Source organism: Pteropus medius, unplaced genomic scaffold, assembly GCF_902729225.1.
Source record: "Pteropus medius unplaced genomic scaffold, Ma_sr-lr_union100, whole genome shotgun sequence".
Classification (NCBI taxonomy): Eukaryota; Metazoa; Chordata; class Mammalia; order Chiroptera; family Pteropodidae; genus Pteropus; species Pteropus medius.
Genome location: NW_024352787.1, coordinates 28,848,760 through 28,862,501, shown reverse-complemented (window position 1 = coordinate 28,862,501; position 13,742 = coordinate 28,848,760). Strand labels below are relative to the sequence as shown.

General features: G+C 47.0%; 1 protein-coding gene across 2 annotated transcripts in view; it reads left to right on the top strand.

The window, feature by feature from the left end:
* Positions 1 to 13,742, top strand: part of COL26A1 (collagen type XXVI alpha 1 chain) — a 182,155-nt gene that overhangs the window by 111,658 nt on the left and 56,755 nt on the right. The window lies entirely within an intron of this gene.

Genomic DNA, 13,742 nt, shown 5'->3' with positions numbered 1-13,742 from the left:
ACCACTCATTGTCTCTATTTCTTGTTTCACCTTTGCCTTTTGGTCAATTTCTTCACATCTAGCTTTCATTTATTAATCTTATCGTCAGCGGTCCAATATGCCTTTTACCTATTCATTTAATTTTTATCTTTAATTATTATATTTTTAATTTCTACAAGTTGTATATAGTTATTTTTTATTTCTGTTCTATTTCAACGCTTCCTTATAACTCCAATATTTTTAAATATCTTTATTTTATATATATTTTATATTTTCTTTCATATCGGAATTATACTTTCTCATGTTGTCGGGGTTTAATCTTTTCTATTGTCTTATTTGCTCATGGTATCTCACTCGTGGTAGCTTATTTCCTTATTTGTTTTGTAATTTTTTTATGGTGAGCTCATCTTTGTTACAGCTTGTTTTCCTGTGAGAATCCCTTGTTGCCTGGATTGTGGAACCATTCTTCCACAAAGTTTTACAAGGCATTCCAGAGTATTGCTGTGCAGGAATAGATTTTTATGTTAATTTCTTGGTTTGTGGGTTTCTGGATAAATTCTTGTGAGTTTCTAAGATTAATTCAAACCCCAGATCCACACAAGGTACAGACCTGAGGTTTGGATGTATCAGGAGAGATGTTCTATTTAAACCTAGATAAAAGGGAGAAGCTTTATTATCCCCTCTCTATGACTGGCAGATAGTCCTCTAGCAAAACTTTCATGGAGGGTGCTCCCTTTCCTAATTCTGTGGCCCCTCAAAGCACATGGGTGTGAAAACCCCTCATCGAAGCATCTGGGTTACTCTGGTGATATCTCTCCCCCTGCCCCCTGCCCTCCCCACTCCAAGGTTAGTTACAGCATCTGCTGTAGTAGCTACTCTATTTTCAGTTTCCTCTTTATTCTTATAAGTGCCTCCTTTCTTTCTTGAGAACTCAGCTCTGCATTTAAAATAATTGTTATTATATTTACCTAGCATTTCTAAGTATTTGTAGCAAGAGGTTTTTCTGATTTTCTTTCTATACCATCATGTTAGAACTGGAGATCTCTACTTAACTTCCTTGATTTCAATTTTTTTATTTATTAAGTGGGAATGATGTCTTCTACCAAATGTTACCAGGATTAGGTAAAGATTTACGTAAACAATCTAGCCACATGGTAAGTGCTTGATAAATGCTAACGATAATGATTATTACATTGATATCATATCTGTTTTTTCTCTCTATTGATACAGTCATATGCTGCTTAACGATGGGGAGACGTTCAGAGAAATGTATTGTTAGGTGATTTCGTCCTTGTGCAAACATCATAGAGTGCACTTTCATAAACCAGGGTGACTGTAGCCTAATACAGACCTAGAAACGTTGTAACCGTGATAACATCCTAGTGCAACATATTACTCACATTTGTGGAGATGCTGGTGTAAACAAATCTGCTGCACTGCCAGTCGTATAAAAGGATAACACATACAATCATGTACAGTACATAATATTTGATAAAGGAAATAAATAACTATGTTACTGGTTTTTGTATTTACTATATTAGACTTTTCATTGTCATTTTAAAGTATACTCTTTCTACTTATTAAAATAAATAAAAATTTGCAGTAAAATAGCATGCCGTTTTATACCAGCAGTAGCCTCATACATCTCGTATGTACCTTGTCTCTTAATTGCCTCATTTTCTATTGTGTTTCATTTAATCTTTTGCTGTTTTGTACAGTAACATGCTGTACGGGCTCGCAGGAGCAATAGGTGATAGGAATTTTTCGGCCCCATTAAAATCTTATAGGACCACCATCTCATATGCAGTCCATTGTTGACTGAAACATCATTATATGGCACATGTCTATTTTTTTGTGTCACCAACACGGAGGCCTTTGAAAATAGCTGATTTTCTCCCAATGCAAGTGTGATCTTTAACTGTGCCAAAGTTATCCTGAGAAGAAGGTGGGGAGAAAGCAATGAAACTAAAAGTTTGTGTTTTCATGTCATGCTAGTTACATTAATACATACAATGTCATACCATCCCTATAATAACCCCATGATGTAGGATGTTGTAACTGTCTGGATGGACTAGGTTACACTTTGGTAACAAACAGCTCCAAAATGTCAGGGGGTTAACCCCAACAAAAGTTTCTTTTTTGGTCAAGCTACATGGTCAGTGGAGGGCCCAACATTACAGAACTCCTTAGGGCTTCAGGTTGACAGAAGTGCCACCATCTTGTAGCTGTACTCTCTGAAACTGGTGGGAAATCGGAACATTGCACTTGGACGTTTCATTGCCTCAACCTCTTACAACTTATCAGCTAAATTAGTCACATGGCCCTGGTCAACTCTAGGTTTTTGAGTAAATGTAGAGAAGAAAATGGGATTTTGGGTGACTACATCTGTTTCTGCCACAGGCAGGATAGAAGGAAGTGAACTTTTCTCAAACATCTTCTAAGTATCCAGCACTGTGCTATGTACACATCCTCTGTCAACCCTTAGCAGCGCCTCAAGGTTGTTTTGCATTTAAAGAAACCAAAGCTCAGAGAAGTTAAAGAACTCATGCAAAATGCCATACCTAATTAGTGGTAGAGCCAAAATTTGGCTTTTACCTTCTGACTTCATATTATGTATTTCTACTTGGTCAGAGGAAGAGCCAGAGAGAGAAGGACAAGCAGAAATGCAGGTAGGTGAGAGTGGCCCAGAAGTCAGCTCTGGACATGTCACCAAGAGGTGATGCTACCTCTCAATGGAGCCCAGGAGTGGGGGTGCCTGATCAGCCTTCCAGCTCACCTGTGTGAGGTGTTCGCCCCACCGCTTCAGAGGCTACTCCTGCCGTCCCAGACATATGTGTAGTTGGAGACATTTTCCATAGTGGGGCATGAATGCCATGTGATAGTGTGAGTTTAGGTTGTTTGTGTGATAGGTCATTGTGCTGTAGGGGCCACCAAGGCTCCCATGGGCCATACACTTTGGGAGGTAATGGACCTGAGAGGATGTGGTCCTCATCACTTCCTTCTCTGTGGTGCTCTGTAGCTTGTCCCAGCCTCTGTCTCTGACCTGCAGCTACCTTTGTTTATATGGCTGCTGGGCAAGATGCTGAGGTCTTCCTCTGATTCATTTGTGTTCCTAGTGTTTGGGATGGGGCCTGGCCCTGAAGAGGCCTCAGGAAAGGATCTTTGGTGGGACAGAACTGACTCTTCTGGCATCTGTAGGAGTAGGTTCCCACAAACCTGTTGGTGCTTAAGCTGGCCGCAGCATCCATGTGACTTTGAGATGTCTAGATCCTCTCCCCCAGCCTCCAGTTCTCATTCCAGATGGTGGTGCGGGTCTGAGATTCTCTGGAATTCCAGGATCTGTCTTCACCCGCCAGGCATGGCTGAACCTTGGGAAACGAATGATCAGTGACTGTCAGCTCCATGGAAGAACCAGCAGAATTCTTGGTGCCATGTCCCCTCCAGAGCCCAAAGCTCTCTGTGTCCTACCCCATGAGGACTCTTCAAACTGAGTCTTGGGGTTCACAGGTCAGGCTCAGCAAAGAACTTGAGGAGGGAAGGGGCTGGGGCTCTGAAACCCCCGAGCCGGGGTTCCCCCACAGGGGCAGGCCGGAGACAACTCCCACCAGCCGGCCTCTGCCTCTGCCACCAGCAGCTGTGGGGAACAGAACCGGGCTGCATTGATGGAATTCCTGTCTGCAAAGGCCACGCAGTTGTTTTAAATTAGCATACAAATCGACATTAGTGTAGTACATCTGTTGTTAATCCGCGGCCCGGTGGAAGGGGGATGCCAACACGTCGTTTATTAGGCACGTCGATCCCATAATGTCCTTTTTCACTGCCTTTGTCTTCTATCGAGTCCATAATGGGTTCCAGGATGTCTTTTATTTTGCTACAGACCACGTTTCCTCCTGCCTAACAGATCAGAACGTAATGGATTCCAGGATGTAATTTATGCTATTTTGGAATCAGACTGTACTATTAATTCTGAAGCCTTTGGGCAATCTCCAGGGAGGCCGGAGCCCTACGTTTGCCCTCGTGGTCATCAGACAGGCACCGGGAACCCAAGCACAGTCTCAGGCTGAAGGGGGAGGAAAGGAACCCGGTTGACAATTCCAAATTAAAGGAATTCCAGGCAGGCCTGGGAGAAGAGGCCAGAGGTGGGGGTGGGGTGGGGGAACTGACAAAGGAATCTGAGAGGATGTGGGGCTGGGGGGAGGAGCACAGGTGTTCTAACAACCTAGCATGAACAAACCTGGCGGGACTGGTCCTAGACACTGGATCATGGTTGTTGAGCTCCTGGAGAGAAGAACTGAGACTCTGGGTATTCAAACAGGACAAAACTTCAGGGAGGTGCCTCCTGGAGGAGGGCAAGGCCATGTGAGTAAGGACACTGCCCTTGGAGCCACCAGGCCTGGACCTGAGGCTCACAGCTGAGCCTAGGAGGGTCATGGCCCCTCGCTGAAGCTGGCATTCCCTGCCCAGAGCCATCACTAAGCTGAAAGAGAGAAATGAAGTGTTGTGGACATGTGCAAGTTCCAGAGAAGTCTGAAAATTGTGTTGCTGAGGGCAGAGCTGTGTCCAATACTGGCCTACCATGCCCCTAGCTGCAGTGGGTCCATTATACCTGTTTTTTGAGCAGGTGGTCAGGGTTGCTGCCAGCCCACAGGGTGCCTTCATATGAATTATAGGAAAGCACCCAGGCCTCTGGGAACCCAGGTCCCTGGGAGTCCTCTCTGATCAGGCCATGAGGATAGGGGAGACACTAGAGTCTCTTCTGTGTCCTGTGCCTTGGGCCACAGACCTGGCACACACATCTTGGGCTCTGAGCCCATGGGTGCATTGTCTAGGCAGATCTCGGGGCCTCCTGCCTCCAGGGCAGTTGATACCGGGGAGGCTGAAGAGAAGGTGTGAACTTCTGGGTGGCTTCCATTCTGCTTGTGTTCTATCAGGCTGTGACTACTTACTGCTGTCCTGCTTGGGCTCTCTCTGCCCCTGTGAGGCAGCCCCTTCCTCACCAGACAGCCTGTGCTGTAGCCTGAATCCCCTAAGGGCTCCTCAGCCATGTCTGCACCCTCTGCCTCCTGCCAGGCCTTGGGAGCTAGGGGCTGACTTGGTCCTTGGGGTGTTCCCTCCATATTCCCTCAACAGTTTCCCTTGCGATGTGGTGTTCAGTGCTCTCTCCTCACCTCTGGAGGGAGGGGCTCAGGACCAGCTATTCTGTTGGGGGTGTGTTTTGAGGGCTCTGGGGAGGATAGAGTCGAGGCGTCCTTTCCCTCCCCTGAGATGGCATGCTCAAGTGCAGACCTGAGAGGCCTTCAGTCACTTCAGCCACCACTCTGTCCCCAGGGCCTCTGGCCTGCTTGCCATACCTATGATTGGCCACCCTCCATGTGAGAGAAATCTACCCCATGAAGCTGGGTCCAGAGGGGTTCTGGGCAGAAAAGACCACTTTCTGGGGAAGGGGGAGATGAGAGCCCTTTACAACGCCGGTCTTTGGGACCACAAAATGAACTACGGTGTCACTATTGAGGCTATTGCAGTATCTTTTACACTGCAGACTTTTAAAAAATTGTGATAAAATATACATAAGATAAAATTTACCATTTTAGCCAGTTTTAAGTGCATAATGCAGTGGCATTAAGTACATCCACATTGCTGCTCGACCATTACTACCATCCATTTCCAGATCTTTTTCGTCATCCCAATTAAATTGCAGACTTTATGTGTGGGGTGGGAATTTACTGTGTATCCCATTCAGCACAGAGTTATCTCCACCTTTCATAGGCTTTGAGTTTTTTACAACTCTGTAAAGTCGTACAAAACTAGGGATAATGTGAATGATTCTTGTCCATATTAATATGAATGAATGGAGTCCAGAGGAATGCTGTTCCTTATAGCCCTAGGATGGGCCTGGTTTGCATTCATTTGTAAGTTCATTGCAGCATTCCTTATTTGTTACATGTTCTCATGGTTCTATGAGTTTTCTTTTGAATTGTTTGTAGCATCTTACTGGTTTGTTCTCTCTTTAATTAATGCATTAAATAAAATCTTTGATGCATGTTCATTTGACACTTGTACGAGAGCCATGGTTTTTCCTTTGGTCAGAATTGGTCTTTCAACATAAACATTTTGGTCCTGTGGAGTTGAGGGAGCTGTGGTTTAACCCCTGAAAGTCCTCAGGAAAAGTCACATTCCCACATGGGGTCAGAATATATGGACATGGCTGGGCTGGAGATGCCCTGCTCATCCCTCACAGATTCACCCTCATTCTTCACAGGGACCTGTGGGTGTTTATATCTGGCGGATGAGAAAGTCATATGGAGGCCCCAGGGAGCCTGGGTCTGAGCGGGGGCTTAGGTCTGAGCTCTTACCCAGCTGTAGGAAGGGCAAGACCCTGGGGTCTTTTCAGCTGTTATAACCCAACTGGGCAAAGAGGTGTCATATATATTTTATCCTCTGTTACCCTGGGAGCAAATGACATGGTCAGTCAGCCAGAGCCAGAAGGGGCCCTGAGACCATCTTGCCAACTTGCTCATGTTACTGCTGAGCTCCTGAGTCCAGGTTTGGACCAGCAGGCACTTTCTGTGTGCCACAGTTCACACTGAGCTCATCATGTCGGTCCACTATGGTCGGCCCTTGGACATCCCTGTGAGGTGTGGGTGTGGGTGAGGACACTGCCTCCCACTCGGAGATGAACCTACTGAGTCTCAGGAAGGTCAAATGACTAGCCTAATGTCACACTGCAGCCAGGTGAGCAGCATCGAAGGGTCCCTGACCTCCCACTGATGGCGGGGGGGGGGGCTGGGCAGTGGCCAAGAGGCAGAGGGAACCAAGTGGTCCCCAGTGGAACAAACAACATTGTGGGCACCTGGAACTGCTCAGACAATGAGCTTTTGTTTGGTTCAGAAGAGAGTTGTTAAAGAAAAAAATCAAAACAGTAAAAGCATTTGCAGGGGAAATGTAAATACCGCCTGCTGGGTGGCTGTTCATTTGGTTGGAAAAATGCATCTGTCACTGGGGGGAATTGCAGGCTCAGTTTCTTTCTCCGCAGCTGTCTCTGAGCAGGCAGGTCACCTTGGGCCCAAGGCTGCACGGGGGCCCCTTCCTGGGGTCTGTGGATGGCAGAGCTCCCCTTGCAACTGGCTCCCAGCAATCATAGCATCCCCACATCTCTCTGTCCATCTGTCCTTCTGCCAGCTCCCCAGAGCCATTCTGGAAACAGTGCACTTTTATGAGAGGCCTCTTGGTAAAGCAGAGAGACAGAGATTCAGAGTCTCTAGGTACATAGACTTAAGGCCCCCGAGCCTCATTTTCCTCACCTGTAAAATTGGGACGGTCATGCTCTTACCTGCAGGGTACAGTCAGCTCTTCACTGAAACAGCCTGCTACTCGCTCATTAATTGTGTACAGAGCTAATTGTGTAAAGAGGGTATGTTCAGTGATGTCAGGTTGGCAGCTTGAAATTGGTGGGAATATTTATGCAGGCACTACAAATGAAGGATTATCCCTACCAAGAGCCGGTTGTTAACCATTTGCCAGCACACCACTGGTGGTTGTGTGACTGTGTAGCAGGTGTTCGGTGCGCAGCACTTGGCAGGCTTGTCCTCTCTGGGGTGTGAGGACTGCGTTGTCAGCGCAGACACTGAATTTAAGAGGGTGAGAGTTGAACTCTTGTGGAAGTGACATTTCCTACTCTTTCCTCTTACCCAGACAATGGGATCCTCTGGGAAAAAGGCTTTTTTTTAAAGGGGAAAAAAAAAAACCAGTAGATAGAAGTAAATTGACCCTTGAACAACATGGGTTTGAACTGTGCTGATCCACTTATAGTCATGTGCCAAATAATGACGTTTTGATCAATGGCAGACCTCATATATGATGGTGGTCCCATAACATTATAAAGTTGCTGACTAATTCCTATTGCCTAGTGACATCGTAGCCTTTATAAGATGATAATGCAATGTATTACTCATGTGTCTGTGGAGAGGCTAGTGTAAACAAACCAACTACACTGCCAGTTGTGTAAAAGAATAGCACATACAATCATGTACAGTACATAATACTTGAAAACGATAATAAATGACTGTAACTGGTTTGTGTACTTATACTATACTTTTATCATTATTTTAGTGTGTGCTCTTTCTATTTATAAAAAACAAGTTTTTTAAGATAATTTTTTATTTTTCAATTACAGTTGACATACAATATTATATTAGTTTCAGATGTACAACATAGTGATTAGACATTTATACAACTTACAAAGTGATCACCCCAGTAAGTTGTTCTAGTTGAGTTGTTCTAGGGTCAACTGCTGTGGTAAAAAAATAATATGGATAATGATGATTCGTCACTAATTCTTGGGAAGCCTCCAGGTACCAGGCATGGTTAGCAAACTACAGCCTTGTTGCATTTAATCCTCCAATAAAGTGGGCGTCAATATCTCCCTTTCATGGAGGAGAAAATAAGACTCCAGGAGGAGTGGTCACTTTTCACGGGGACATCCATGCGGTAAATACCAGAGCTGGGGTTGAGCAGGATGTGTCTGAGCCCAAAGCACATCCTTTCCCGTCCTCACTACACTAGAGAATGAGAAGCTGGGACAGACCGGGCTGCCCCTCACCTTCACTCTGGCCACCCCTAGAGCAGCCTGCCTCCCTTCCTCAGCCCTCTATACCCCATCCCACCCCACTCCACCCCACCAAACTTGCCACTCTTCTTCCTGCCTTCAACCAAGCTTAGGGAGAAATGCTCCCACTTCATACCCTCCATGTTTGCCTAATAGGCTCTGCTTGTCTGCAAAGGCTCAGCTCAGAAGTTACCTTCTGTGAATTCTCCCGGACCTCCCAGGAGTCCTACAGTGGTGGCTTTGCTGCATCAGCCAAAGTCCTCACCACATGGTGTGAAAACTACTGTGCACCCTGGCCAGCAGTTCTTCCCTTGTAGTGCCACAAACCCCTTTGGCTGTTTGCAGAAGCCTGCAGATTCTTTCTCAGAATAATGTTTTAATATGCATGAAATAAAATGTCGGGATTACAAATTACCGCAAAATATAATCATTAAAATTAAAAACAAATTTTATACAGAATAATGCATGTACTTCTTTACTAACACACAAATAGCAAGATGCAACAGTGGGCTTAATGACTCCCAGACTTTCAAGGTAGTAATGAGTGTAGACGATATTTTGAGATAGCTGCAACAGTTGTAATGTGAACTCCATGCATTTTGTAGGGAACAAAGCTACAGCTACTTCTACTTCTGCATTGTTGTCGATATCGTCCTTGGTACGTTCAAAATGGAAAGAAATGTAAAAATGTTAGTTAGAGGTTGGTGAAAATATAGACATCTTTCTATGTCCCATCACAGTTCACAAGCTCCTGATTCCTATCCTTGGGCCCCGGCTAATAACCTCTGCTCCAGAGTTAGAGTTCTTTGTGGGCCATGGGTGGGTTTTGTCCACATTTCCAGTACTTCACCTCATGTCTGGTTTGGACATGAGGTAGACAAGTGAATATAGTAAGCAGACAGTTTGTTGAGTGAATGAGTGAGTGAGTGAATTAAGTAGGAAGGTGTGGTGGGGATTAGGCTTCACTCCTCCTCCGGCTCCAGTCCTCTAGCTGCTCTGGTTTAATAGTGAATGTGACTTGGCTTGGCCCAGCACTTTGATAGGGAGCACACGCTGCCCGGAGCACTGCAGGTTGAGACCCCCTCTCTGTATCAGTGCTTGTCACGCACTGCCCAAACTGGCTGTGATTCATCTCATCTCTTGGGGAGAGGGGCTGTGCTCGTCACGCCCAGACTTCCCCACTGCTTCCAAACCTTCTTTCTGGCAAATGCAGCCTGAAGGAGCTGCTGTGGTTTTAGAAATTAATTGCCCCGATACTATTCTGGCCCGGAGAAAAAAAAAGATATCGAGTATTGTCTTCAAAAGGCATTACACTATCTGCTGAGAATGTCAGGCTATCAGGGAGCCGCCCATGAAGAGGAGCCATTAGCCCAGCTGTCACCGGCACGCAGTGCTGTAACATTATCTACCTAACACAGCCCAATGTCAGTCAGAACCAGCACTGAAGGCTCTGGTAGTCAGGGCTATGTAAAGCACGTGGCCTCAATCTCCCTTTCTTCCCAAGAGAAGCTGTCTAGTTCCCCAAGTTTCCAGGGGACCTCCGACAGTGGGATTTGGTGCAAGGGGAAGACAGGCACTATAGGCAGCCTGGGGTGCTGTGCCATCAAATTCAGACACTCTGGGCCCTTCAAAGGCCTTCCACCCCACTAGAAAATGGATATTCGGTATGACCTGGCTTCTGACAGCTCCACATCTCCTGGCAAACTTGACATTACACTTCCCAAGACCATTTGCCACCACTGGAATAGTGCACTCCTGTTGGGCAGAGTCTCAAACCAGCCGAACCCTAGACCAGTGGCTGACAGCAGGCCATACCCAGCAGGAGCCATCAGGCCTCAGGAACCAGGAGTGGCTTGGGTCACTGGCCCCCAACATGAGCGGAGAGCAACATGCACCTGCCAAGTGTCAGAGGTCCCACGGCTTCATCAGAGCAAGACCTAGAAAAAGGGCATCCTTGGTGCTTCTATCCCCATGGGGTGGACATTTATGGCATGCAAGTGGGAAAACTTGCATCATTCTAAGCCTTCATTTCTTCCTTCCTCTGGGTCTCATTTGTTACTGAACTGGGTCTGCAACATTTGAGAATCAAAGTAAAGGCTTGGCCAATGTGGTTGCTAGCAGGAGAGACAGGTGCTTAGGGTGGAGGGCAGGAACTTGTGGCTGGACACGGTGATGCCACCTACCTAGGCTGACTTGAACTCGGTCCTGTTGGCAATGGGGAGCCATTCAAGGTTAGTGAGTAGAGCTCAGATTCTCATTTCAGAAAGACTCTGCTGGTGTTTCAAGAGGAAGATTCCAGATGGGGGAGACAGGGTGGGCAGTGCAGGGACAATGGGGTCACTGCTCTGCTGTTTCCCACTCAGTGCATCTGAGAAGAGCCATGTACTGGTGGGAAGGAAGACCTGGGGCTTCTGGTTCAGGAATTTCCCTATACGAAGGCCTTTAGTTTGCCTCATAAGAAAACTAAACCCAGGACTGCCTCCTGCACTGGGTTCTTTGGTATTTCCCCAAGCATCCTGCCCCGGGGGCCATTAGAGTCGCATCAGAGTGATTGAGAGAGGAGATCCAGGTATGGACACAGTGGCTTGGAGTTGTGGTGTGAGCACTGGGCATGGGGTTGGGAGCCCTGGGTTCTCCTTACCTCTGATTACCCTGCTAAACCTTGCATCTCATTCATCCAAGCTCTGTTTCCTTATCTGGAACACACGTGGCATACTTGTGATGCTGCATGCCCTTGAGTTACTTCATGATGCTGGTTTGAGTTCAGAGAGGGCTCTTGGAAACACATATGCAGTAGTGTGTTTTCCTTGATGTGTCTGTCGGTCACTGGTTTTGGTGAAATCTGAGTGGACGTGTCCCTAACACAAAGGCTATTGTCTTTTAGAGACAAAGGCTAAAAATGGATTTTGAGGGTTTGCAAACTGGAGGTAGGCAGAGAGGCCAGTGCTGGCTCCCTATGTGTGGCACCCCCGAGAATCTGGTCTCCATTGAGCGCTTGCAGGCACGGGTGTAAGCCGATCCCCGCACAGCAACGGCACATTAATGAAAGTTTTGACAGAGAGATTTCATTTTGGAACTCACATTCCCTGAAGGGTTTGTAATAATTGCGCTTGAAATGGAGCCATTCGGCCTCAATGCTTTCCAGATTGGGGGAGCAGAGGTATGCTCCTTCCCAGGAAGGTCGGGCTGCAGAGGGGGGCCCCAGGGGAGAGGGCCTCTGTGGGAGGTGCTGTGCCGTGGGAGCCCCGAGCTCACAGGGCCACTGGCTGACACTTATGCCCGTAGCTGTGATCTCTGTGTCCTCCCAGCCATCCCGGGAGGGGGGCATTAGGACTCTCAGTTTTGAGTTGAGCAGTGGTGGTGATGGGACTTGCTGGGGTCTGAGACACAGACAAAGTGGGGGGAAATTTGGCTACTGACTCTTCCCCAGGCCCCTTCTTCCTTGTCTCAGAATATTTGCCTTCTATAGCCAAACACTTCTATGATCTGTTCTCAGATGTGTGGAGCCTTTCTTCAACTTGACTTCTGCCCCAAATGGGGCAATTTAGAGTCTGTGCACTTACTGTTTCCTTCGGCTGGGACACTCTCCCATCGTGCACACCCCAGACTCAACCTGTTTCTTTACTCTGCTTTCTTTCTTTCTGTGGCACTCATCACTCCCTGCATTCCAGTACTACATAATTGACAATATTATCTTTTTCACTGGAATGTAGATCCCTCTAGGACTTTGTCTACTGTGTTTCCTGCTGTATCTTGTTGCTCCAAAAATACTTGGGGAATGAATGAATGAGTGGGTGAGTGAGTGAGTGAATGAATGAGTGAATGAATGAATATAACAGGACCAAGTATCCTGGAAGGTAACCTTCTGCCATATATGGCTAAGGGGCTAGTGGAGCGGGGGAGTGGAGAGGCCAGCAAGGTGGCCCCACCCAGATTCAAGGAAGCTTGTTTCACGTGTCGGTTTGGACCAGTTTTGTGTGAAGTTTGTTCTTTGCTGGAGCTGACACGTGGGCTTTATGTATCTCTATCATCCTGGCCCCAAAGTTGCAGGGACTGAGGCTGGGCTCCATAGTTCTCCATGTGCCTGTATGTGCTCCCCTTGGCCTGGAAGAAGGCAAGGCCAGATAATCACCCCTTTAGTAGATGGGAAAGTTGAGGTTCAGAGATTTGCCCTTGGGTGACAGCAGAAATCATTGAGTCTGCCCTCCATTATAGCCCCTGACATTACCCCAGGAATGAAGGAAGGGTACCCACTGAGGCAGCTCTGGGGAATGAGGAAGCCAGGGATTCAGGCAGACCTGGGTTCAAGTCCCCGTGACGACAGTTCTCAGTGGGCAACTCACTTTACCATCCATTTGTAAAATGGAGATAATTATGCTTTTCTCACAGAGTTGTTGGAAGGATAAAGTGACATCATATTTATGAAATAGCTATATAAGCTAATGAGCCTTACTCCCAATGAGATTTTGATGAGGGTCATTGGCACAATGTGATTGTCATGGTAAGGAGGTGACCTTGGCTCCCACCAGCAAGGAGGATTCTGCAGTTAGCCAGACTCCTGTAGGAGGGAGGTCCCTCTCTGCTCTTCTGGGGATGGCTGGATTCATCTGCTTGCCTTCAGCTGTAAAAGACAGGATAACACACGCCATAGAGTCCCGCAACCAGATTGCACAGGAGTGTCTTGGAGCTGGCCTCAGAATGGATGGGAACCAGGGAGTTGCCCCTCCTCCCAGATCTCTTTCTCTGTCTCTCGTCTTTGGGTCTTTCCCTGGAGTATGTCCCCTTCATTTCATTAGAGGAGTCTCTCCCCCATAGGGCATGAGCACGAGTGATGCAAATTCATACCCGTATTGCTTGAGGCCTGAGAACAAAGGTGGTTCTTCATGATGCTGGAGAAGGAAAAACTCCCAGGGAAGGATTCTGATTGGTCCAGCCAGGTCACATGCCTACATGGCCTCTCTGCTGAACCATGTAGTATTAAAAAAGATGGCAGCTCACAATTCCAGAGTCGGGGGGGATGAAGGACTGTCCCTGAAATAAAGGAGACTGCTACCTGAAGATGAGAAAAGGGGCTGGAAAGCCCCAGGGGCAGATGCCAGCTGGTATGTGGAAAGTGGGACTTGTGGATGTGTCTCCTATGTTCTCTTTAAACTTTATT